Consider the following 24,183-nt stretch of genomic DNA (forward strand, 5'->3'; position numbering starts at 1 on the left):
TCAATCATTAACAGGCCAATCACACATAATAACTGTAAACTACCACAACAGCTAGTCAACTCAGTAAATTATCACCCGCTTTTACCTTCTTCCCATGAAATATGGCATCGACAACGCATTTAATTAAATCAACAGGAATGTTGGAAAGGAGAGCGGGAAAGCTGCCTCGACAGTTGACGCGGTGAAAAAATGGTTCAAATGGCTCTGAGCATTATGCGACTTAACTTCTGAGGTCATCAGTCGCCTAGAACTTAGAACAAATTAAACGTAGCTAACCTAAGGACATCACACACATCCATGCCCGAGGCAGGATTCGAACCTGCGACCGTAGCGGTCGCTCGGTTCCAGACTGTAGCGCCTAGAACCGCACGGCCACTACGGCTGACGCGGTGAAAATGACGCCAATTTTGGCCGTTAGTTGAAGGGATATTAAGAGCCCCGATTGCCTGGTGACACGGGTATACTTCGCAAGGTGCCTCCATGTCTTGATGACTGTGGAAGGTGCTCACCCTTGGTTTGGACAAGGTAGGATTAGGGGATACGTCCTTTCAGGTAACCCACACTGAGTGACTATCCAGAGCCGTGTGGTGCAGGACCAGCTCAGTGGAAAAATTTGAAGGGAAAAGTTATAAAACCGGTATCGTCTCCTCCTTATTAAGACCCGAGATTAGTTATTCAGTCGTTGTCAGTATGGGTGTGTCACCACGGCAGCGCCAACATGTGACCAGTTCTTCATGGGGTGAGCCGTCTGGTCACTATTCTCCATCGCTGCACGCCCCATTATTTCCACTCTGGTTATTCCTTTGATACAGTGATATGTGGGACAAATAACTACAGTAGAGAAATGTGCTATATTTAGGCTATTTGTGGTGGAGTTATGAACGTGAAGAAGACATCAGGTCGTAAATTATGTAATGTGTTTCTGGGAAGAAAAATGAACTAACACACGGAGGTGAGTACATATTCAGGCACCAACGATCACAATATGTCTACTTACACGCCAAACGCACTGTATGTTTCGTGCGTGATCTTCAGTGTATGTTTCAACAAATTACCTTCCTTTAGGAATGTGAAATGAACTCAATGACTGTGATATTTTCAATAGTGATGGAGCACAGCAATCAGTCGTCCTTTTCTTTCAGTCCTTGTTGTTGTTGTTGTTGTTGTTGTGGTCTTTAGTCCAGAGACTGGTCTGTTGCAGCTGTCCATGCTACTACATCCTGTGCAAGCTTCTTCGTCTACCAGTACCTACTGCAACCTACATCCTTCTGAATCTGTTTAGTGTATTCGTCTCTTGGTTTCCCTCTACGATTTTTACCCTCCACGTTGCCCTCCAGTACTAAATTGGTGATCCCTTGATGCCTCAGAATATGTCCTACCAACCGATCCTTTCTTCTAGTCAACTTGTGCCACAAATTTCTCTTCTGTCCAATTCTATTCAGTACCTCCTCATTAGTTATGTCATCTACCCATCTAATCTTCAGCATCCTTCTGTGGCGCCACATTTCGAAAGCTTCTATTCTCTTCTTGTCTAAACTATTTACCGTCAGTCCTTACGAAAGCAAATCTAGATTTCGGCTAGTGCCTAGCCATTATCAGCGCACTATCTCGTAGTTTCAATACATGTCCAAGTACGTCAGACCTAATAAATCATTTTTACTTGTTTTACTCCAATAAACACATTTTTATTGTGCTGAGCGAAGGCAGCAGTGAGGAGATATCCTATCAAATGTAAAAAATACGGCGAATAAAAATCCACTTTCAAAAAATTACTAGATGATAACCTCTGCAAGGGATAAATCATATAATCATCCTGGTTCACATTCACGGCAACATCTCTCTGGAAGACTATCTGCCCTACCCCCTGCCACGTCCTCCTCCCTCAGCAACCGCCCCCTAGTCGACTCTACATTCCCGCCGTGCTACACATGATTGTTATTGTGAAGATTGAAATATTCCCATGGTGCTCATCTTTACTTCTTTCTCCCTTTAATCTTATTTGCGATCTAAGACGAGCCCATTGCAATGCTCGTACATCATGAATCATAATGACACATCATGATACTATTATGTACATTCTAAGACCAACAAAAAAGGCTCACAAGAAGGAATAATCCAGGTGGGATGGAAGTTGGTAGATGTGATGTACATGTACAGACAAAACAATTGACATAATTTCAGAAAAATTAGATGTTTCGTTCGAGGCAAAGACTTTATACCAACTGAGCAGAACTGCAGCGCATTGTTCGAAACTCGGCTTGGCATTGATTGATAGAGTTGTCGGTTGCCAGGGTCCGACCAATTGCAGCGTTAGATCGTCAAAATCCCGAGACAATTGGAGAGCTCTGCCTATAACGCTCCAGAATTCCTCCATTGGGAAGGGATCCGGCGATCTGGATGGCCAAGAGGGGGTTTGGCAGTCACGAAGACAAGCAGTAGAAATTCTTGCCATGTGCGAGTGAGCATTATCTTGCTGAAATGTAAGCCCAGAATAGAAAGTCATTAAGGGCAACAAAACGGGGCACAGAATAACGTTGATGCACCGTGTGTTGTAACGGTGCAGTGGATGACAACCAAAGGGGTTGTGCCATGGGAGACTCGGCACCCCAGACCACCAATCCTGGCTGTCGGGTTGCATGACTGGTGACAGTTAGCTTGGTATCCCAACATTGCTCGGGGCATCTCCACACGCATCTGCACTGGTCATCGGAGTGCAGCTGGGAGTGGGACTCATTACTGGAGGCAGTTCTGATCCAGTCAATGAGATTCCAAGCAGAAGCCGTGACAGGGCTCCGGTTAACATTATTTATTTGCGATCAGAGCAATTGCTACACCGAAGGCTAATTCTAAACATTAGAAAAAGCAAAAGATGCAAATGGTCGCATGACAGAAGTCAGTGTTTGAGTCCAGTGGGTGAGAGCTGACAGAAATAGCAGTCGATAGCAGCACTGTAAAGTGTGAACTTTGAGAGCAGCGCTTCAAGTCTTATTGTAGCTTACCCGAGGCGACACGCAGTTATCACCCCAAACATCTGACTGAGAAATCTGTCTGAATTTAAAAAGTTGGGTTTTTAAAGGATTGTGGCAGTGCACTATTTCTCCTTCCCTGTAGTCGGGCGAATAATCCATTGGCACGTTACAGGCTTCAGCCAATCCGACAAGTGACTGTCCACTTCTGAAGTGCCTCCGGCCAACTACATTCAGATTTCTTCCCTTCTTCTACCCCATAGATGATCAGTGTCTGTCCTTTTCATTAACAAACTTCATGTTTGATAGTAACAGCGTTCAGCTGAAAGACAATAGTCGCTGCGCTCCCTATTAAGGCTACCAACAACAGTGTTTTGCGTCACTTGATCACACCTGACGCCTCTGTTTTAGCACTCTAACCACTGACGTTGCGATTCTCAGGGGCAAGTATCAAGCGCATCGTCCCCTTGTGCGTATTTTCTACTGTGACGCCTTACAATAACGTCTGTGTGGTGGACGGAGTTACCAGTTAATTCTCTGAAGCGAAGGTTCTCCCCTGGGACAGCTTCTCGAAGCCTCTGCATTCGTAGGTCTCTAGCGTTACTGTTCACCTCCGGTATCCCAGATGGTAACACATGTGTCTGCTCTCAGCAATATGTCCCTGATTTTCTTACTGGCTTCCAACAGCCATAATCTTCAGAATGTACTAGTAAATATATGACAGTGGGCCTTCTCGTATTTATCACAATGATTTAATGGCTTCCCCTGAGTTAGCAAGCCTTGTACTCTCCTCAGAAATAGTCAAGAACTGAGCAGAAAAACAATCAAATATCACTCACTGAAGTGTAACGATCACCTGACAGGGTGTAGAAGAATAGTTATACTTGGTCACGAAGAATGTTGAAATAAATGTTCAAATGTATGTGACATCTTATGGGACCCAACTGCTAAGGTCATCAGTCCCTAAGCTTACACACTACTTAACCTAAATTATCCTAAGGACAAACACACACACCCATGACCGAGGGAGCACTCGAACATCCGCCGGGATCAGCCGCACAATCCATGACTGCAGCACCCCAGACCGATCGGCTAATCCCGCGCGGCAGTCAGCAGTTCTCTGACGACATACGGGTGGCCTTTGTCGAAGACTGCCTAATAGGATCTTATTTGCTGCCTACCCGTTTGACTGGTCCGTGCTGCCTGATGTTCCTGCGAGATGTGGTATCACATTTCTTGCGTACTTTCTTGGAGACTGTACTCTTATTGTCCGCTTAAGGATGTGTTTTCAAGATGACGGTGCACTGTTCCACCTCGATGATAATGTCCGCGAACATCTGACCAGGACGTGGCTTCATGGTTTGGCTGGAAGAGGAGATCGTGTTCCATGGCCAGTGCGATCGCCAGATCTAGACATTTTCCTCTGCGGTTACGTCAAGACGTTGCTGTCTAAAACCTCCACAGAAACGGTCGAAGATTTGTCTGCTAGGATCCAAGCTGCCAGTCTCCTGGTACAACAGACCCAACGAATATTCGAAAGATTGCGGCAGAACTTCATGCGTCAATGCCATGCATGCATTGAGACTGGCGGTCTTCACTTTGAGCAATTACTACGAGTTACGTTGTTGTTACGCGTCGTGCGCTGTGTATGCCCATAGCACAATAAATATGCATTGCTACCGTTCTTTCCTCGTGGCAGTATAATCGTTTGTGGACCCACAACCACATGTTTCAATATGACCCTGTATGGCGACAAATCAGACAACTTTACTCACGGTGTGGTCTTGGGCACCTGCCGCACGATAGCTCCTTTTGTGCCCGCATGTCACGTCTCCACGTCGGCCTATATTGCTGCATTGATTGTTCACAACAAAGTGGCACAGACTCACTAATTCGCTACCATGGTGAGGCGTCACGTGACTGCCTGGTACCAATTCCACGCCATCTATAGTGCAACAAAGCGTCAAGCGTGACAAATACACTACTGGCCATTAAAATTGCTACATCAGGAAGAAATGCAGATGATAAACGGATATTCATTGGACAAATATATTATACTAGAACTGACATGTGATTACATTTGCACGCATTTGGGTGCATAGATCCTGAGAAATCAGTACCCACAACAACCGCCTCTGGCCGTAATAACGGCCTTGATACGCCTGGGCATTGAGTCAGAGCCTGGATGGCGTGTACAGGTACAGTTGCCCATGCAGCTTCAGCACGATACCACAGTTCATCAAGAGTAGTGACTGGCGTATTGTGACGAGCCAGTTCCTCGGCCACCATTGACCAGACGTTTTCAATTGGTGAGAGATCTGGAGAATGCGCTGGCCAGGGTAGCATTCAAACATTTTTGTATCCAGAAAGTACACCATCGCAGGCGTTCCTATCTGTGATGCAGCGCCATGATCTCCGAGCTGACAGTCCATTCTGCTGCAAACGTCGTCGAACTGCTCGTTCAGATGGTTGTTGTCTTGCAAACGTCCCCATCTGTTGACTCAGGGATCGAGACGTGGCTGTACGATCCGTTACAGCCATGCGGAAAAGATGCCTGTCATCTCGACTGCTAGTGATACGAGGCCGTTGGGATCCAGCACGGCGTTCCGTATTACCCTCCTGAACCGACCGATTCCGTATTCTGCTAACAGTCATTGGATATCGACCAAAGCGAGCAGTAATGCCGCGATACGATAAAGTGCAATCGCGATAGGCTACAATCCAACCTTTATCAAAATAGGAAACGCGATGGTACGCATTTCTCCTCTATACACGAGGCATCACAATAACGTTTGATCACGCAACGCTGATCAACTGCTATTTGTGTACGAGAAATCGGTTGGAAACTTTTCTCATGTGAGCACGTTGTAGGTGTCGCCACCGGCACCAACCTTGTGTGAATGTTCTGAAAAGCTAATCATTTGCATATCACAGCATCTTCTTCCTGTCGGTTAAATTTCGCGTCTGTAGCACGTCATCTTCGTGGTGTAGCAATTTTAATGGTCAGTAGTGTAATTTCCCGGAGAATCTAGATTTATTTGTATTTTGTAATTTGCAACATTATTAAGAGAAGTATAACAAAATTACTAAAAGTATCTGAGATGGAATTTAAAAATTCTAAAGCAGAATGAAATAAATAAAAGCAATAGCCACTTGATATGCTGGAACTCTAATAGTTTTCTAGGAGATAATCCCTACAACTGATGTTTACGATTGTCAATAGGAAAAATGTATCATCCAGAAAATAGTTCTACAGTGCTGTCTTGCACGACCTTAATTTTGTATTAAATGAAACACATAACCCGCAATGTTGGCAACTATTACCATTACGAGTCTCGAGGCATTTCGAGGATGAGCAGAAACCGCGCTGCATCTGTGGTCTTTTACGAATACGGTATGAATGCAGCCGAGGGATGAGTTGGCAGTGGCGAAACTTTTTCCTTTCGCCAGTGCTTGCCAGGCGGGACTTCTACAGTGTATGTGTGTGTGTGTGTGTGTGTGTGTGTGTGTGTGTGTGCGTGTGTTCCGTGTGGCGCTGGTTTTCCTCACATCCCTGGCCAAAGTCGAGATGCACCACAGGCCCGCGTCTGCTTTGAATACAAACTTGGCCGCTTCCCCTCTTCGTTGATCTTTCGGGTTATGCGGAGGCAACATTACATATTCTGTCAGCGGTCCTCCCCGATTGATGCGATTCTTTATTCCGGACCCGAGGTAGTTATTCAGAATTCTCGCAGTTAAGCCTTTTTTCACGGATGCTGGCGAAAAATCGTATTTAAGGAATTCGCAGATGAGGAACACGGCGCTTTAGCAAATATGCAAAACGGCACGCGCGCGGGGTCGGGCGATTGACGTCGGACGCGCATTTTCGTCGTCGCCAAAGATTCGACAATGAAAGCGGCCAATTTGGAACGAAACGTGGGCCTTTTTCTGATGCAAATGTTGACAAAAGGAACGTCGATAGTGAAAGCGTGAGCGCGGAGACCGTTAAACGACAGCGAATAGAAATAACTTATTGGAATTTTTTTCTGAATTTTTCCGTATTGACTGCTTGTATTTTTGCGAATACAACAGGCCTTCAGCTCTCTGTTTCATGTCATTCGTTAAATGAACTTCCAGTTATACATTTATTGCCATTCACCTGGTTTTTCTAAATTCTCTTAACACACCTTGGAAGTGTGTAGTCTGGACTGCGCAGATACCATTCCGCATGGGTAACCGAAAAGTAATGGTTACCATCTATCAGAAACAAACATGTAGAATAATGCGTTGTACTGTCCACAGTCACATGAGTGGCTCTGAAAATTGCTGGTATTACCTTCCTAAACAATGATAGAGACAACAACGTTACATGACAAACGACATTTATAGCACTGTCTCCCGTTACCACTTGTGAGTCTATTCTTAGTACTTCTGATGCAGTTCTAGTAAACTACTAACTTTCGTTCGCAAAGTATCAATTACTTGCACAAAGGCGACAAGTGATTCCTGCAGACTGGAACGTCTGTAGCTCATAACCCACACCTTTATACACTTCGGCATCACCCAACATGCGCTTCAAACTACATCTAAATTTTACGTGTAATTTATAATTTCACTGATTATTATTCTCTTGTCAGAAACATAGGCTACATAAACACAGTTTTTAGCCGTGGTCCTAAAAAAGGCCTATATGGATCTTTCTGGTGTGAAAGAATCAGCCATCATTTCTTGACGCCCAGGGTACACTTGACAGCTTTATTTCATTGCTAATAAAAACAATAAATACTTACTTTAAACTAAATGTGGTGTACGACATTGTCTGATGTTTCCCTTATAGCATTATTACCTGTATATTATTTATCATGTAAATTCTGTTGTTGAACATGCACTTTAAGTTAAAATATTCATGATATTCGTTAGAGATTTCCCTCGTTTCAAAATACATTGTCCTAGGACAAACAATGTGTTAGATGTGATGAACTTGTATGCCTCTAGTTTTAAGTACAGGGTGATCAAAGTATAAATTTGAAAACTTAATAAATCACGGAATAATATCGATAGAGAGATGAAAATTGACACACATGCTTGGAATGACATGGGGTTTTATTAGAACCAAAAAAATGTATTGCTAGATGCGTGAAAGATCTCTAGCGCGCGTCGTTTGGTGATGATCGTGTGCTTGGCCTCCCAGGTCCCCAGACCTCAGTCCGTGCGATTATTGGCTTTGGAGTTACCTGAAGTCGTAAGTGTATCGTGATCGACCGACATCTCTAGGGATGCTGAAAGACAATATCGGACGCCAATGCCTCACCATAACCCCGGACATGCTTTACAGTGCTGTTCGCAACATTATTCCTCGACTAAAGCTATTGTTGAGGAATGATGGTGGACATTTTGAGCATTTCCTCTAAATAAGATCATCTTTGCTTTGTCTTACTTTGTTACGCTATTCTGATCAGATGAAGCGCCATCTGTAGGACATTTTTTGAACGTTTGTATTTTTTTGGTTCTAATAAAACCCCATGCCATTCCGAGCATGTGCGTCAATTTTTACCTCTCTATCTACATTATTCCGTGATTTATTCAATTTTCAAATTTATACTGACTTTTTGATCACCCTGTATTTAAAGTATAAATTGTAATGTACACCTATTGTATTTCATTCCTACGTTTTTATCACATCCCACCTATGCGCAGAGCTTCGATTCTTATTTCCTGAAAGCAGACCTTAGCTATTAACATTAAGTTATTACTTCCGGTGAATTAGCAGTAGGTGAACTGCACTAGAAGACGTGAAATTTTTGGTAACTACACTATCAGGATCAAGTTAGTCCTTTGCACGGTTACTGGTTACTGATTATAGAGCAGCTCCGCTTTCTTTCAGCTTTTCTATATTCGACTTTACCCACATGTGCTTAAATAATTAATCTTAGTCAGATGTGATTTTGTAATCAGAATCAGTCAAATGTTTGTGTATTCAACATTAGTCAGATGTGTGTGCATATCAAGCTTAATCAGCTAAAAACTGCAGCCCAGTCTCTTAAACCTTTCAACGTATCTACTCTCTTCGTACCTCGGCCCCTGCAAACCACCCAGAACACTCGCGTGGGTTCCGTGAAATGACTGCTACTCGTTAATAGTTTTCACCATATATTCCATCCATTTTCTTCTAGATTTCCTTTTTTGGCATTATTCAAAATAAATCCCCATTCATTCAGTTAGTATCACACTAAGCTCTTGTGAAATTACAGTCATGTTCAGTACAGTTCTTAAAGAATTTTAAAAGAATTACTGCTTTGTTCTAAATTTCTCAATACCTCACTGCGGAGTTTGATTCCACGCAACGTTCAGTGATTCTTAGTTATTTGTTTTCTTACTCTAACGTATGATATACTTATTTTTCTGAGCGAACATTATGTTATTTCGCAAGTTATAATCAATTTGGTACCGAGCGGGGTGGCGCAGTGGTTAGATACTGGACTCGCATTCGGGAGGACGACGGTTCAAACCCGCGTCCGGCCATCCTGACTTAGGTTTTCCGTGATTTCCCTAAATCGCTCCAGGCAAATGCCGGGATGGTTCCTCTTAAAGGGCACGGCCGACTTCCTTCCCCATCCTTCCCTAATCCGATGAGACCGATGACCACGCCGTCTGGTCTCCTTCCCCAAACCAACCAACCAATCAATTTGGTATTGTGTAAGTTTTGTACCAATAACGTGTTTAATGTTATCGCGTCCCAGTCAAACTCAAGTCCAAATCCGGGGTCAATGGAACACAACACTTAGCATTGAACACATGTTTATTAAGAGCACCAACGATCAGTTAGTGCAGAACTGTCCCCCTGGATGGAGAATGCCATTATTTATACAATCACTCAAAATCACAAGAAGCTAGTATTTAGGCAGTCATAGAATATTCCAGATACACAAACATTTCAACATAAGGTATTTAAGAACCTTCCAGAACTGATAATTACAAAATAACAGGCACCTGCTGTTGGTTAGGTTTCAGCAAGCAACCCTTAGCACACCAAACAGTGGCGCTATCAACCACATCAAACGGATGGCACCAGACCAGGGTTCGGTATGTGATTACAGATTACGTATCACTTCATTTACAGTGAATTTGTTGTTAGCTATCATTGTCAGGCTGCCATATTGGGGGATGATCCATGATTAGTTTTCATGATATGGCTGTAAGGTGAAAGTAGAAATAACGCTAAAATAAGTCCAGGTAATCAGTGACCCTTTCTTGTAATTTTAAATACAGAATTGTCCTACCACGCGAGAGTATTTTTAACTGAGCTACATAGCTGGTGTCTGCAGCTGCTATGCGTGACTATTTTACTGGTTGCTTTATACACTAAAGTAATTATAAATCTATCAACATTTTGTGAGACGCATTTGCGAGAAAAGCGGTTCTATGTTTTTTGCAGTTTAATCCAGTAATGCTGAATAAATATATTATTGACCTAAAGTATACTCCTCTAAATCTTAACTGAGAAAAGGAAGGGAAGAGAAACAGAAGTATCACATCAACAGTGAGGACAACACTATTTTTCAAGCAAGAAAATTGTTGTAGAGCATATCCACCATGTTTTTTCAATGTAATCATCACTTCATGGTCCTGAAGTAATTATACTCAACAAAAGAAAACTTAAATGCAAATAGTCTTTAATTCGAATCCTGTTCTTTGCCAAATGAGAGTTCAGAGTCTGAAATAATGTGTCACCTAGTTTAAAGGACTGAGAGAAAAGACTGACGGAAAGCTGAAGCGTGTCAGGCTTAAACCAGCCTGTTTATTTCGTTTTTAAGTATGTGTACTAGTTATTCAATCAACTTACAAAACGATTTTTTTCCTTGTTCGTGTTCACATAATGTGGTTTTTGTTATTCAAATGAAATATACATGACTATTAAGAGAAATCAAAGCTTTAGCCGTGTACTAGCATTGAAATAAATCAATGGTGAAGGTTGAAAATTTGTGCTGGGGTGGGACTCGAATCCAGATGTATCTACAACGGTAACCTTAGTTGCCTTGGCCATCTGGAAGCCTGTCCGACTCATTTCTCAACCTGTGATGCGCAAATAGCGCCCCAATCCATTAGCCCCACTAGTCGTAGCATTCGCTAAGTCCTGCAGGGCTTCAAAACATACGTTGCACCTAGAGCCGTTGTCCCTTATGTATATACACACATGCGACAAAACAGACACAACTAGCACTGCAATGGCCTCATAGAATACATTATTAAGACGAATTCGGACTTAAGCCGTCTGCGGGCATTCAATTAAGTCTTTGGTAGAGGAAGAAAGTTTGTGCCGCACCATAAGAGAGATCCAGTTGCTCGCTTTCTAGAGTAGTTGCTTTAACCACCTCGGCATCCGAGCACGCTTCCATCTGATTCAATTTCTCAACCTGACACGTGAAAGTCTAACAAAACAGACACCACTTAACTGTACACGCATGAGCAAGGACGGCTGTAGCTACTTTCAGAGCAGATGCTACATAACTTCCATTCCCTGTCGGGACTTAGCGAATGCCGAGAGTAGTGGAGACACTGGATGGGGGTGTTATTTGCGCGCGACAGGTTGAGAATTTGAGAGGGGTTGAAAGCGTGTTGGAATGGTCGAGGTGGTTAAAGCAACCATTGAAGGGAAGCGGAGCATTCGATTTCGAGTCCTGGTCTGCACAAATTTTCAGCCTTCACCATTTATTTAATTCAATACCTGTAGGCGACTTAAGTCTTGATTCTTCTTAATAATGCATTCTATACGGCTTCTGTAACACTAGTGATGTCTGTTCTGTCAGACATGTCCAACAAAACAGACATCGTATCTAAAAACACATAATGACAGCAGAGGTTACAACTTCCATCTAATAAAATATTTTTCTTTCGTTCATGTTCTGGGTTTGCATGTGGTATTTTGGTGGTGTATTTGCTGAGTCGTGGCCACGTCGGTGATCTCGAGCTTTTTCTGTTGTGGGGAGAGGTCTTTGGAAGCTGTTAGGTGACCTTCAGACAGACGAGCCACCATCTCACTGTAGAACACTCCCAGCGGCCGCTGATCGTTCGCCCGCTGTCGTGCAAAGTGTCACGGTCGTGAACAAAGTGGACGTTTTCCAGAGAATCTTGGCAGTTGCTTGGGCTGCACATGAGATCTTGTGGAGAATGTGGGGGTGCAATCTAACATTCATTAGGCCCACTTCTGAATTTTACCGCCGTGACACACTCTCGCCTAGATTCTAGAGTTACTGACCCCAGATATGACGTGAAAAACGGAGCACATGTTTGACTGGATGGTGTAAAAAAAATTTGGCGGGCTGGGAGAACAGTTGTCACTTTTTGAAGAGGAGGAAGCACGAGTTTTCTCGGATTTTAAAGTAATCAGAAGCTCTCGTTCTTAAATGACAGCCGGCCGGTGTGGCCAAGTGGTTCTAGGCGCTTCAGTCTGGAACCGCGCATCCGCTACGGTCGCAGGTTCGAATCCTGCCTCGGGCATGGATGTGTGTGATGTCCTTAGGTTAGTTAGGTTAAAGTAGTTCTAAGTTCTGGGGGACTGATGACCTCAGCTGTTAAGTCCCATAGTGCTCAGACCCATTTGAACCATTTTTTCTTAAATGACACTTTGGTAGTTAATGGCTTGCTCATGACTCGCTTACTTGACTTTCAGGCATATAACTTCATTCATCTTAACAGACTGATGCAATAATCATGAACAGTTTGGAAACATGTGCCTGTACCTTTAAACTAAACAGCGAGTTATTTATTTTCTTCCCTTCCTTGTGGACCTTGCTCGTTAGTTTCTGTCAGCTGTATTAATTTTCTGAGAGAGTTAATAATTACAGTAGTCTATTATGTGCTGCTTCCGCTGTGGGACAATTTGTAATAAACTATGGTCTAAGCAAACGATCTTTCCATTCATTATTTAGATATGAAGCTCTGTATTCCCATTGTCATTATTAATTTCAACAAAGACCACAGTCACGACTCACTTGGAGGGCCAGTACCTTTCAGTTCGTTTCCTTTCCCTGAATTTTATCAAATACATCTGATCGGAGGGGGGCGATCAGCATAACGAGAAGGTTCATTCGATTCACATCGGATTCACTGCATATGTTGGGCCGTAGCCCTGCGACATCCTGCGGAGTGAATTGACAGAAATTTAGACAGCAATGAGTGTCGTGATGTTACACAATTGTCACAAGATGATTTGGTAGAGAATTGTGTAAGAACTGTTTGTCTTAGAGCAAGAAGTACATTGTCCTAGGAAAAAAAACCATACGATAACGTAATAGGTACTGAGGAGGTGATGTTTTTATTGCAGTTTTATTGTAGTGGAAGTACAAGGATGAGCTACGTTAACGTCCTGAGAGTGACATATGGATATTCATTACCTACTCACATACCCTATGTAGACGAGGAAACTGTTTCTCTCCTATAGGTAATGCGTAATTTCTTTATTGAATGCGTTGTGTTGTAGTCTATGGAAGTTGTTACTATAGCTGTTGTTGCTGAAGATGACGATAGTGACGATGATTATATTATGGTGTTCAGTCCGAAGACCGGTTTGGTTCAGCTCTCTATAATAGTCTACGCTGCGCACATCTTTTCATCTCTATTTAACTACTGTAGTCTACGTCCAGTTGAATCGCTTCTTGTGGTCTAGCCCTGGTCTTTCTCTGCAGTTTCTATCTTCTACGCTTCCCTCCATTATCAAATCGTTCAGTCAAGTTGTACCATGAATATCTTTTCTCCGCTATTTGCTTCAATACTTCTTCATTAGTTGCTCGACTAACTAATGTAATTGCAGATTTCTGTTGCACCACTACGGCTTGAATACAATTTCCTCTTGGCCCTAGTGTTTACAGTCCACGTGACCCTTTCATATAAGAACACATTCCAGGCAAGTACTTTCAGAAAAGTCTTCTTAATCTTGAAATTTTTGTTCAAAGTTAACAAATTTCGCATATTCAGTATTCTTCTTTATTCGTACTACGTAAGTGTTGGAAACAACACTATGCTGTGAAGCAATTTGGAATTAGTTGCGTAAACCCTGTAGACATCGACAATTATTTTGCCTCAATCGATTAGAGACAATACGTAAGACCTAAATCAAAGTAGCGGGTTGGCGACTTGAAACCCGAATGGCGAATGTATACAATTCTGACCACTCAGCCACCTCTCTCGGGGAGATATTTCGTGCGAAACATTTTTAACTTCTCTTGAACAGCTTTGCCATTGAGCTGTCTGTGTATTTAATAATAACTACTGATTTGATATCCACGTATTGAACACTTGTGAAACGAACTGAAATAATTTACGCCGGGAAAGAATTGCACTGATTCGGTGAGATGTATCAGAACTTCACTGCACAGCCTGACAGAAATTACAGTATTGGCTTTTCCGGGGAAGGTTTTTCAGGGAAGCTTTGGGCCGTGTCTCGTAAACAGAACAACAAAAGTCGTGATTGATGAGGCGCGGTGCTCGCTATTCTTTTGTACTTCTGTCGGCTTGCAGATGTACGATGACAAAACTGTGTGAGGCTTGTTTTAATGAAGGCATGGGACAAAAAATGTGCAGCAATGGCACTATTCATCCCTCTGTCAACGGTAATGTGGAAATAGAATTACACGCCATATATAAATTTCTGTTAATGAGCTAAAAGCAAAACTCATACCGCCTGTAGATGATGTTTCTTGCAATCATTTTTGTTTTATTATGCAACTTGGATTGTTAGGCAGAAATACATTGCATCTAAAACTACAATGACGATGTTTAGCGTATTTACGGTTGGAACCCCGTCCAAAAATGTAGTTTCACCCGCTGTGCAAAGTTTCCGTAGTGTCGTCGCGGTTTTTTCGAAAGTGCTCGGTGTACTACTTATTTACCCAGTTTTTTAAAGCTCTGCTTGAGGTCGGTGTACGACAAACTAGAGATCAAATCTATGTTCGCCATCATCCTGTTTACTTAAAGGAAATTTCCTGAATGATTCACTGACTCATTATCACCCAGTACAACCAGTAAGGAGATAAACTTGAAACTTAGAGAGACAGTTGATCGTATACTGTAGGCAGGTTAAAGAAGAGATTTTTTGAAGTTCCTTTCCTAAAGGGGTGATATAGCGAGTGGAAAGTTTTTCGAAAGTATATCGCCATAAATTTTTAAACTAGAACCACAAAATTGGTATTTCACTTCTCGGTTAGAAATAAGAAACTAGATGTTTCATAGTTCTTAAAATTCAAACCCTAAGGGGATTGAAATATTGGGTGAAAATTTTCTTGAAAACAAATCATTATTAAGGGGGGTAGGACGTGAAAGGGCCGACTTGGAGCAAGAGAGGCACCACAGGACATTTTAATATACACCGTCTATACTTTTACAAATAAATTCATAAAACTTTGTTAGGATGACCAGGAAGGATTCAGGATTCACACTCATAGCAGAGAAAGTTCGAAAACGTAACAAAACAATTTTTTTTACATGTTAAATTTCATCATTTTTTCACTTGGTATTGGCTGCATTTATTGCTGTGGGTACACTTTTCTTCATAAGTAAGAGAGATTCTTCGATGAATTTTGCACAGCATACAAACCATACTTACAGGTGAATGAAACTAGAATTTCCCAAATCTGTTAAAAACTGTGATAAAAATTGCGACAATTAACTATAAAATTCGAGTTTTCTCTAAACACGAAGTTTAAAACGTAACAGCCCATTTATTTTTCCATGGATTAAATAAATTCTACAGTTTCATACACCTGTAAGTATGGTTTGTAAGCTGTGCAAAATTCTTCGAAGAATCTCTCTTACTTACGAAGAAAAGTGTACGTACAGCAACAAATGCAGCCAACAGTAAGTGAAAAAAATCATGAAATTTCACATTTAAAAAATATTATTTTTTCGTGTTTTTGAACTTCCACTGCTATGAGTGTGAATCCTGAATCCTTCCTGGCCATGCTGACAAAGTTTTATGAATTTATTTGTAAAAGTATAGACAGTGAAAATTAAAACGTCCTGTGGTACCCCTCCTTCTCGAAGTCGGCCCGTTTGACGTCCTACCCCGCTTAAAGAAGTACTAAGGCATTTTCAAGCTACATCTATGAAAATTGCTATTTTACTACTCGGTTGAACATGAAAAAAATAGTAGGTATATCCGGGTTTTGGTAACTGAACACCTAAGAGAATGAATAGGGGATGAAAAATCTTATAAACTACTCTACTGGCGATTAAAATTACTACATCACGAAGATGACGTGCTACAGACGCGGAATTTGACCGACAGGAAGAAGATGCCGTGATATGCAAATGATTAGTTTTTCAGAGCATTCACACAACGTGGTGACAACTATAACTTGCTGACATGAGGAAAGTTTGCAACCGATTTCTCGTACACAAACAGCAGTTGACCGGCGTTGCGTGGTGAAACGCTGTTGTGATGCCCCGTGTAAGGAGGAAAAATGCGTACCTTCACGTTTCCGACTTTGGTAAAGGTCGGATTGTAGCCTATCGCGATTGCGGTTTATCGTATCGCGACATTGCTGCTCGCGTTGGTCCAGATCCAATAACTGTTAGCAGAATAAGGAATCGGTGGGTTCAGGAGGGTAATACAGAACGCCTTGCTGGATCCCAACGGCCTCGTATCACTAGAAGTCGAGATGACAGGCATCTTATCCGCATTGCTGTAACGGATCGTGCAACCACGTCTCGATGCCTGAGCCGGCCTAGTGGCCGTGCGGTTAAAGGCGCTGCAGTCTGGAACCGCAAGACCGCTACGGTCGCAGGTTCGAATCCTGCCTCGGGCATGGATGTTTGTGATGTCCTTAGGTTAGTTAGGTTTAACTAGTTCTAAGTTCTAGGGGACTAATGACCTCAGCAGTTGAGTCCCATAGTGCTCAGAGCCATTTGAACCATTTTTTTCTCGATGCCTGAGTCAACAGATGGGGACCTTTGCAAGACAACAACCATCTGCACGAACAGTTCGACGATGTTTGCAGCAGCATGGACTATCAGCTACGAAAGCATGGCTGCGGTTACCCTTGACGCTGCATCTCAGACAGGAGCGCCTGCAATGGTGTACTCAACGACGAACCTGGGTGCACGAATGGCAAAACGTCATTTTTTCGGATGAATCCTGGTTCGTTTTACAGCATCATGATGGTCGCATCCGTGTTTGGCGGCATCGCGGTGAACGCACACTGGAAGCGTGTATTCGTCATCGCCATACTGGCGTATCACCCGGCGTGATGGTATTGCGTGCCATTGGTTACACGTCTCGGTCACCTCTTGTTCGCAATGACGGCACTTTGAACAGTGGACGTTACATTTCAGATGTGTTACGACCCGTGCCTCTACCCTTCATTCGATCCCTGCGAAACCCTACATTTCAGCAGGATAATGCACCACCGCATGCATGTTGCAGGTCCTGTACGAGCGCCGACCGAAGTGGCCGTGCGGTTAAAGGCGCTGCAGTCTGGAACCGCAAGACCGCTACGGTCGCAGGTTCGAATCCTGCCTCGGGCATGGATGTTTGTGATGTCCTTAGGTTAGTTAGGTTTAACTAGTTCTAAGTTCTAGGGGACTAATGACCTCAGCAGTTGAGTCCCATAGTGCTCAGAGCCATTTGAACCAACCTGTACGAGCCTTTCTGGATACAGAAAATGTTGGACTGCTGCCCAGGCCAGCACATTCTCCAGATCTCTCACCAATTGAAAACGTCCGGTCAATGGTGCCCGAGCAACTGGCTCGTCACAATACGCCAGTCACTACTCTTGATGAACTGTGATATAGTGTTTAAGCTCCATGGGGAGCTGTACCTGTACACGCCATCTAAGCTCTGTTTGACTCAATGCCCAGGCGTATCAAGGCCGTTATTACGGCCAGAGGTGGTATTTCTGGGTACTGATTTCTCAGGATCTATGCACCCAAATTGCGTGAAAGTGTTATCACATGTCAGTTCTAGTATAATACATTTGTACAATGAATACCCATCTGCATTTCTTCTTGGTGTAGCAATTTCAATGGCCAGAAGTGTATTTCACTACGAAAACATATTCAGAAGCAAATCCATGAAATATTACATTTTGATTTTCGTTTAGAAATATAAAAAACTCTCATTGCATTTGGGAATTCAATCCCTTAACGGGTAAAATAAGGGATGAAAGTTTTTAGGGAAATATTTCATTATGAAAGAATTTTTGAAGCCAAGTCTATGAAAATTTCTATTGGATTCTCGGTTGGACATGAAAAGAGTAACGTTTAAGTATCTTTCGAAATTAAACCCCAAGAGGGGGAAATGTGGGATGAAAATTTTTGTGAAATATTTACTAATGTTACAACGTTTTTAAACTAAATGTATGAAAATGGGTATCTGAGGTCCCGGTTATCAATAATTAAATACGTGTTAGCGTGTTAGGTGATGAAAGTACCTATGCAGATGTCACCACAAGACTCAAAAGTCACCGAGCGAGGTGGTGCAGTGGTTAGACACTGGACTCGCATTCGGAAGGACGACGGTTCAATCCCGCGTCCGGCCATCCTGATTGTGGTTTTCCGTGATTTCCCTAAATCAATCCAGGCAAATGCCGGGATGGTTCCTATGAAAGGGCACGGCCGACTTCCTTCCCCATCCTTCCCTAATCCGATGAGACCGATGACCACGCTGTCTGGTCTCCTCCCCCAAACCAACCAACCAACTCAAAAGTCAGGATTAACAAAAGCCTCCTCCGACTCGAGTTCCAACAGGGTCAATTTTTGGTCTGAAATATATTTAGAAAAGGCCATGCTGCTATGGCCTTTATTTGCGTTAAAAGTTTAGAAGGTGTTGCAATTTGAGAATTACATCAAATTAAGCTATTTAAAAGTCACAACGACACATCAATATTGACAGAATTGCAGAAAAAAAGAAGCACACCTTTAATACATTAATTTTTCAATAGGCTTAATAATTACTGGCAATGACCTTGCCGCAGTGGATACACCGATTCCCATCAGATCACCCAAGTTAAGCGCTGTCGGGCGTGGCCGGCACTTGGATGAGTGACCATTCGGACCGCCATGAGCTGTAGCTATTTTTATGGGTGCACTCAGCCTCGTGATGCCAACTGAGGAGCTACTCGACCGAATAGAAACGGCTCCGGTCAAAGAAAACCATCAGAACGACCGGGAGAGCGGTGTGCTGACCACACGCCCCTCCTATCCGCTTCCTAATCTGAGGATGACACGGCGGTCGGAAGGTGCCGATGGGCCCCTTGTGGCCTGAAAACGGAGTGCTTAATAATTACTATGCAAACGTGAGCGAAATCAGCGTACAGTACGTTAGTTACTAAATAATGAGACCGACCGAATGCATTTATGAGATGTAGTGCATACGCTAGTGGATGGAATCTCACTATGAATTCGTCAGTAAATTGTGACTACAACGTTTAAGTCTGGCATCATACATCGAGACCGAAACATTGGTAATAGTAGGAAAATTTGATAAAGCCTCAGTTGGGATGTGCTACCTACCAAATATTCTCTGACTGTATATATTCCTACGATGAGCTGACTATCCATTCTATTTCCAACTCTCACAAACCTCTTGAAATATTAGCGGAAATAGTACCCAAATCTCATTTTTTGGATGCATTTGGCTTACTCAACTTCCTCATGTGTTGCTGTATCTCCGAACCTATTGTTTGAATTACAAAGAACTCTCCTGCCGAAACATTAACCTACTACCACATTCCATATCCGCATCGTCATACATCCTTTCTATCTGCCACAGAAGATAACGCTCCCTCCTTAACTCGATTCATGCTATATTCTCATTTTTCCGCCATCGCTTCTACATTCCTCACTAACATTGACCGTCGTTTGCCCTTTTAATTTGACGCATTTAGATCATGTCCAGCACTTCCTATCATAGTTATATCATCAGCAGAGGTTGTATGTGCTTTTAACATTCACTTACAACAACGCGATTCTGTAAGCCGTTACATAACTTATGGGAACGCTGCCGTGTGGCATCTTCCATAACTGTCGATATTTCGACAGATGAGCTCTCCGGCATTTCCTAGGCCCAAGGAATTGTAGACCCTCAGCAGGCTGGCATAAGCCGACCAAAAACCATAATACATAATCTGAAGCCTTACTGAAAGTCTTTTCAAACTATAATGCGGCATATGCAAAGAGACAATACACGTTCTTACATACACACACACACACACACACACACACACACAGAGAGAGAGAGACGGACGCACGCACGCACACACCGTAAACAACCAGCATGTGTGTGTGTGTGTGAGAGAGAGAGAGAGAGAGAGAGAGAGAGAGACAGAAAGAGAGAGAGAGAAAAAGAGAGGGAGAGCGCGTGTGTGCGTGAGGGTATGTGTGGGGAGGGGGAGGGCACATGCGCTCTAGTGTTGTCTTTCTGCAATTCTCGTATTATGGTTCATGGTGGGAACACCCGGCAACCCGGGGATATAAATTTTCTTTCAGGCTCGGAAACGACAGGAAGTGTCCACGAAGTCGAAGCCGACACCTGGCTGCATTCCCGTAAGTCGTTTGACCATTTTATACGCCGGGAGAAACTCAAGCTTTACATGATAATCACTTAAATTGTCATACATATATAGCTTTAAGGGCACAGCTCTCACATCGGTGAACACTGTTTCGTGCTACCTATGTATTCAAATAACACTAGCGCTAGGTGAAAATTTCTAAGCCGGGAATTAAGCAACAGATTTTTTCATTAACGCAAAATGCACTTATTTTTCGAAGTACCGTCTTGATAGGTCCAGTGAGTAGATTGCACTCCTGGAAGGTTACCCGTTTATGATTGTCATTAACACCTAATTGAACGTAAAACGTTTGCCATCCAAAATTTTCCTCAGATGTTGAATTAGGCTGATACAGAGACAGCCAACAAGATTAATTCCTTTGATTAAGAAAATAATTATTGCAGATAGAGGTTTATGACTGGTTGATTGTCTTATACTGACGTGACAAAAGTCGTGGGATACATACTAATATCGTGTCGGACCCCCTTTTGCCTGGCGCAGTTCAGCAACTCTTCGTGGCATGACTCAACACGTCGCTGGAAGCCCCTGCAGATATATTGAGCCATGCTGCCTCTATAGCCGTCCATAACTGTGAAAGTGTTGCCGGTGCAGGATTTTGTGCACCAGCTGATCTCTCCATTATGTCTAATGAATGTTAAATGGGATTCGCGTCGAGCGCTATGAGTGGTCAAATCCTTCGCTCGATTTTTCCAGAATGTTCTTCAACCCAAACTCGAACAGTTGTGACCCGGTGGCATGGTGCGCACTGTCATCCATAAAAGTTCTATTATTATCTATGAAAATTAAGTTCATGAATGGCTACAGATGGTCTCCAAGCAACCGAGCACAACCATTTCCACACAATTGTGCAGCCACCACGAGCTTGCACAGTTCCTTTTTGACAACATGGGTCCATGAGTTCGTGAGATCTGCGCCACACGCGAACCCCACTATCAGCTCTCACCAACTGAAATCGGGACCCATCAGACCAGGTCACGGTTTTTCAGTCGTCTAGGGTCACGAGCGCTGCAGACGACTTCGTACAGTTATCAAAGGTACTCACATCGGTCGTCCGCTACAGTAGCCCATTAACGGCAAATTTTGCCGCTCTATCCTAACGTATACAGTCTCGTACGTCCCACATTGATTTCTGGGGTTATTTAATGCAGTGTTTCTTGTCTGTTAGCACCAACAAATCTATACAAATGCCGCTGCCCTCGGTCGTTACGTGAAAGCCATTCACCACTGCGTTGTCCTTGGTGAGAGGTAAATGGTGCCGAGAATTCTTCCGGGTTGTATGGCCGTGGTCCATGGAACTCTTCTATCCCTGACGTTTCGTCCAAAGCTACGTTGGACATCTTCGGAGATGTATGACGAGAGGTAAATGCCTGAAATTTGCTATTCTCGGCACACTCTTGCACTCATGGTCTAGAAATATTGAATTCCCTAAAGATTAACGAAATGCAGTGCTCCATGCTTGCAGCTCCAACTACCACTCAGCTTTCAAAGTCTGTTAATTTAAGTCGTGCTGCCATAATCACTCTAAAATCCTTTCACACGAATCACATCAGTGCAAAAAGTTTTGCCAACGCATTGTCCTTTTATACCTAGCGTGCGCGATACTACCGCCATCTGCAAATGTGCATACCGCCATACTACGACTTCTGCCACCTCAGTGTATTTTATTTTCTTATAATAATAAACACCAAAGCATTTCACCATGTAGTGTTTGTGGTCATTGTCACACTAAAAGCAAACACCTACGGCGGTGAAGTTAAGTACCCACTGCGTAACGAAAGTTATCTCCCCTCCTGCAGCATGTGCTTTTACTTTGACAATGACCAGTGACTAAAGCGGGTACTGCAGTGTGAGATGTTGATTGTAAAATAATATCATAGGAATTCCTTTTTATTCCATACAAAAACGCCCGAATTCTATACGGTAGATAATGTTGGTTTCGTCACTCATAGGAAAAGCCACATCCTTCCACTTATTTCCAGATTTTAATTTTTTTGATGTTTTAACTACTGACGACGCCTTTGGCACGATTGTTTTATGTATCTCCACTGCAGGATGTGATTTCAGTGTATTTTACTTCTGATGATGGTATATTTGGATATACCGAAACGGTGGTCAAGGATTTTAATAAATCTTTATCCTGCAACTGTTTGGCTGTTATCATTTACCGTGAAGCTTCCGCTTATATCTTCTACTTCCGCCTTCAGTCTGACATCTAATGACGGGTAAATGTCTCATCTTCCATAAAAACAAGAGGAATTAATCTATGTTTAGAAGTCATTGAACATTTCCCGAGAAATGAGGATTATCCGAAAAAAAATGTCCGAATCGCTGCAGACTAATCGAATATCACGCTAAGACTGAAACACTGGATGCCGCCTGTGCATCTACTCCCCGCATCCCTTATTCGTCAAAAGACGCCATTTGCATTGCCTTTGCGCAGTGTTCTGTGTACAGTATCAGTTCCAGGTGTTTAACAGAATTGATCAGCCCATCGACTGTGAAATACGATCGATGATTCGGTTTCTGGCAGCAAGGAACGTTGCAGCAGCGGTAATTCATGGACTGATACGTGAGGTGTATGGTCCCAATGCGATGAGCGACAGAGAAGGGAGTAAGTGTGTGAGGGCTTTCAAAGATTAATGGGAAAATGTCCATGATGAATCTCGATCAGGACGAGAATCAGTGATCTCAGAAGATTTGGTCAAAAATTGTGGACGAAAATATTCGTGAAGTCTGGTGATTCGTAATTTTACCTTTAGCATTGGAATTTCCGAATGTGGGTAGCAAACCTTTGCACAAAATTTTCCTTGAAAAGGTGCCATTTCGCTAACTGTGCCAACGTTGCGTTCCCAGGCTGCTTACTGAGAAACACAAAGTCGAAAGAATGTTTTATATTCTTGATTTTTTGGAAGACGATCAGTTTTCAGAGAATATTGTCACAGGGGACGAGACGTGGTTTTCTCACATGTCCACAGAGTCCAAACGTCAGTCAATGGAGTGGCGTCATATGACACCACCATTAAAATCCAAGGCTATGCCGAAAATCTCAACGCACAAAGTTACGGCAACCGTGTTTTGGAATAAACATGGAGTCTTGTTAGTCGAGTTTATGCAGCAAGGGACACCAAGAAACACAGTCGCATACTGCGGTGCTCTGACTAAACATCGATGTGGAATACAGAAAAAGTGATGTGCACTTCTGGCGTCTTGAGTTTTCTTGTTACATGACAATGCCAGACCCCTTTCTGCCATTCACATCCAAAATCTCATCAGATCTTTCGGTTGGAAACAGACTGTCCACGCACCATGCTGTCCAGACATGCCACCGAGCGACTTTCACTTGTTCCGATACCTAAAGGAGTTTCTCGGCGCTAAGCGCTTCGACACAGAAGGCGAGATGAAAGAAGCAGTTTAAAGTGTGGTTACCATCAAAGGCGGCAGAAGTCTATGACTTAGGGATACGAAAACTAGTACAATATTATGAGAGATGTTTAAACGAGTGTGGAAACTATGTAGAAAAATGGGAAAACATCTAAGGAGTTAAATAAAAATACTGTTTTGAAAAAAAATCGATGATGGTTCATGTTTCAAAATAATCAGACTTTAATTTCCAAATAACCGTCGTAGTTTTGTGACTTTCTTTTGATTCTTGATATAAATTACGCCTAAATCGT

At 42.8% G+C, this 24,183-nt stretch overlaps 1 protein-coding gene across 1 annotated transcript in view; it reads right to left on the bottom strand.

Annotated features, from left to right (window-relative positions):
• Positions 1 to 24,183, bottom strand: part of LOC124622863 (tetraspanin-2A) — a 292,273-nt gene that overhangs the window by 191,944 nt on the left and 76,146 nt on the right. The window lies entirely within an intron of this gene.

The sequence above is a fragment of the Schistocerca americana genome, chromosome 7, assembly GCF_021461395.2.
Source record: "Schistocerca americana isolate TAMUIC-IGC-003095 chromosome 7, iqSchAmer2.1, whole genome shotgun sequence".
NCBI lineage: Eukaryota > Metazoa > Arthropoda > Insecta > Orthoptera > Acrididae > Schistocerca > Schistocerca americana.